Raw genomic sequence first — 3,945 nt, forward strand, 5'->3', positions numbered from 1 at the left:
CCAGTGTATTGCACAGCGACGTTTCGAGTTAGAGTGGATGTGTGTAGGTACTGCAATTTAATACACATTTTCAATACACACGGCCGGAAGTCATTGTGATTGGTAGGCTATATATATAGGCGGTACCTACAGGAAACGGCGCCACAACTTTCGCGCGCGTGCCCTTTAACAAGTGTATGTCGACGGCAATACGAAGACGGATTAAAAACACAAAGGTAAGCCTTTTTTAATGTAAAATGCACCATGACTTTAATACTATATGAAATTATAGGTGCACAGGCCTATATTAAACTGGTTTAATTTATGCTTTATGGACTGTTAGTGAGTCTTTGAAGAAGTAAAACGGCCCCAGCGTTTGTCATTGAGTAAATAAAATAGGGCTGACGACTAACCGCGTCAACGCGATAAAGCGGGCTAACCCGTGTTAGGATTTACTCGGTGTTAAAGCATTATTGTGGCTTAAACGTGTTAATGCCGACATCGCGACTAACGCGATTAACAATTAAACCAGCACAGTCTGAGTCAAAATCCCTGATGTCGCTGTTAGCTAATTTCGGGCAGTTTGTCCAATGTCTGTCATTCTGCTGACAGCCCTAAAATAAAAGCAAGGGTATAAGTGTATTTAGTCGTGTATTTATTTATATGCCTGAAGAAAAAACTTCTTACAGTTTTGATGCCTAAGCTTTCTCAGTACTTGTATCACTCTCTGCAGTCGCCATTACAGAAATGTCACATGTCGCCATTTTGAGTACTAGGCCTTTAACATTTTAAAAGAAGGCATAAATTAGCACTATGAATAAGTCAGCTGTGTTTATGCTGTAAACTACACTACTGCTAGTTCTGCTACTACTGATGATGATGACAATGATGACGATAATCGTAATACTTTATATGCTTTGGTAATACAGCCAATCGTACAGGAGAACATGCGAAGGAGACGCATTCCTCCACGGGAGGATGCAGTCTGTCATGTTTCTGCTGGAAGGGACAAACTGGGACTTGATATCCACTACATAAATGCCTTCAAAGGTAAGTTGGTCTTTAGTTTGGATTAGATTTGGAGTTTGTCACTTTGTCTTTTGTCACTCACTTGGTATGCCTCTGCAATTCAGGTCGGGGCATTTTCACGACTGTTCCATTCCAAAAAGGAGACTTTCTTTTGGAATACAGAGGTAAACTCATAACAAAAGAAGAATGTGAGCGGAGACACAGAGTTTATCATGACAGCCTGAAGGTGTTCATGTTTGAATTCAAGTTTGATGGAAAACTCTGGTGGTGCGTATTATATCAGTGTAGTTTGATTAAGATTAAATGACACATTGCTTTTGATTTATGAAAAAAAAAGCTTCCTAACTAACTAGTTAAGCTAATACTTTTTTGCCTAACCCCACAGTGTGGATGCATCTCAAGAAGATGGGTCATTAGGCAGACTTGTCAACGACAACCACATCAGTCCAAGTGCTAAGATGAAAATATTAAATATCAATGGAAAGCCCCATCTATGCTTATTTGCAAGCAGAGACATAAGTCCAGGCGAAGAAATAGACTATAATTATGGTGACTCGGATTGGCTCTGGAGATGCAAGGTATTTCTACAATTGTACTTTTTGGAACTGATAAATTGCATACCCTAAGCCATTTTTACATTTGTACCTACTCAAATTGGCTTAACGTGACTTAGGGCATCTAGTTTTTCACTGAAATTGAGTATCACCTACTGTGCCTGGGGTAACTATAGCAATGCAGCCGAGCATCCAGTGATATAAATGCCACAGCAAGCATGGACGTCAAGGTGACAAAATGCCTGCTGCTCAGTCTATACTTTAGTGTTCAATTCAGGGATCACGCTGTTAATTTTGGTCGCTATTTCAAACATTTCAGAGTTTCAAAAATGATGGCTTGGATTTTCACGAAGGAGGCGCACTCATAACTTATCGAGTGACACCATTGACCAGCCACCTGGTGGCATTCAGTCTATGTCAAATTTTCTGATCACTTTGGATCACTTGGAACCTTGGTGCAGTAGTTACTGAAAAACTACATGGTACTATAACCTACTGGAAAAACAGGGGTAGGTACTAATGGAAAACAGGCAATTGTGATGGCTGCCACATCAAAGCCCTCTAAAAGCACTAAAAAAATATCAGCAGGTATGCAGAAATAAAAAATGGCTTTCGGTTTCTAAATTTTAACAGTGATTGATGTTTAATGTGATTCTACACAGCAAAATCTCCAGTGTTAAATTAACACTGGAGAGTGTCTATAAGGGTCCACACCTCTGAGTGTTAAATACAACACTGTTGAGTGTTAAATTAATACTTTTGACAGTGTTATATGTTTAAAAGTAACCTAGTCAGTTTTGAAGATTAACAATGGCTAACACTGAGCAGTGCTGATTTTCTAACACTGGAAAATAACTCAAAATGTTAGAAATATTCCAGTGTTAGAAAATCAGCACTGCTCAGTGTTAGTCTTTGTTAATCTTCAAAACTGACTAGGTTACTTTTAAACATATAACACTGTCAAAAGTGTTAATTCAACACTCAACAGTGTTGTGTGGACCCATATAGACACTCTCTAGTGTTAATTTAACACTGGAGATTTTGCTGTGTAGCCTCTTTAGTTAGATTCATTTTAAATTTTGTCCCTTGAAGATAAATGGGCCCTAGTGACAGTTCGTTGCTGCTACAGGTGATTGTTTTACTCCTTTAGCAATGGCTTAAAAAATAAAGAAATCACACTGACTATTTGTCTCTTAATCATAGGGCCTTAAATTCTCTATACATGACAGTGAATATTTTAAAGACAATAGCTTGAAACTTATCTTTCTCATACAGTTTATTTAATGTTTCAAAAGCCTCTTCAAAAATGCACTGTATATTCATTCTCTATCTGTTACACACGAAGACTGAGACCAGCCAGATTCAGAAGACTGTGAGCTGCCTAAAGCCGCAACCAAACAGCTTTCCAAACAATGATCTGGACCTGAAACATCCAGAGCCTGAAAGGGTAAATATAATCCAGTGTACCACTTAATGAACTAATAATTTAATCTATCATCATTCTTTATGGATGCTGTGTGTGTGTGTGTTTGGCAGTCACCTGGGTGTGATGTGATTTACATGGACCGTGGCTTGTAGGTCCTTTTCATTGTTTCAAAGTGCAAGTCTGGATAACATCTGAGTGTGTGTGTGTGTGTGTGTTAACCACCCAAATGTGACTTAGGAGGACCACACTGTTATTGGGGGACTCCGTCAAAGTTTGCTTCATGGTGACATCACTCTGGTTTTAGGAGGGGTCTTCTCGTATGTCTTGACAGTTTGACCTACAGCATGCAGAGCTGACTGCATGTGCTTTGTTTCTATGTTGAAATTTTTTGAAACTCAGGCTTGAACATTAAGATAGATAGTACTATACAACTTCTTAACTTGTTTTAGGCACTTTTTACTGCTGTAATGCATGGGCTCTCTCTGGCTGTGTACTCTGGCTTCTTCCCACAGTCCAAAGATGTAGCTTATGGGGTTAGGTTAACTGGTGATTCAAAACTGCCCTTTGGTGTGAATGCAAATGCTTGTCCTTCCATGTTAGACTGGCGATCTGTCCAGGTTGTACTGCCCTATGGTAGCTGGTATAGGCCCCAAAACTGCTACCCCACAATCCTGATAAGGATAAGTGGAAGAGGATGGATGATTGCAAAGGAATCAGTTGTTAATTATTGTAGCCAGTATTTTTTTCAGAAGAAAACATTTCTTGAGTGGAAAGCCCCCCCCCCCCCCCCCCCCCCCCCCCCCCCACACACACACACATGCAAATTAAAGACAGAAGCACAGGACTGCCCAGTACAGTTGCAAGAAGAGCACTTGGTCTAATCTTTGTGCCATCTTTTCTTTGTTGCAGGATCTTGATGAAGAAATGCCTCAGCAAGGCTCAGAAGCCATGCATTCT

General features: G+C 39.8%; 1 long non-coding RNA gene across 1 annotated transcript; it reads left to right on the top strand.

Moving 5' to 3' along the window:
• Positions 1–638: 638 nt before the first annotated feature.
• On the top strand, positions 639–1,918 carry LOC146611820 (uncharacterized). The gene is made up of 3 exons (XR_014904937.1): positions 639–1,029; positions 1,113–1,275; positions 1,394–1,918. It is a non-coding gene; the product is annotated as an uncharacterized LOC146611820 (long non-coding RNA).
• The last annotated feature ends 2,027 nt before the right edge of the window (positions 1,919–3,945 follow it).

The sequence above is a fragment of the Diplotaxodon limnothrissa genome, linkage group LG19, assembly GCF_057381915.1.
Source record: "Diplotaxodon limnothrissa isolate DT_005_m linkage group LG19, D_limnothrissa_male_GT1.1, whole genome shotgun sequence".
Lineage (NCBI taxonomy): Eukaryota > Metazoa > Chordata > Actinopteri > Cichliformes > Cichlidae > Diplotaxodon > Diplotaxodon limnothrissa.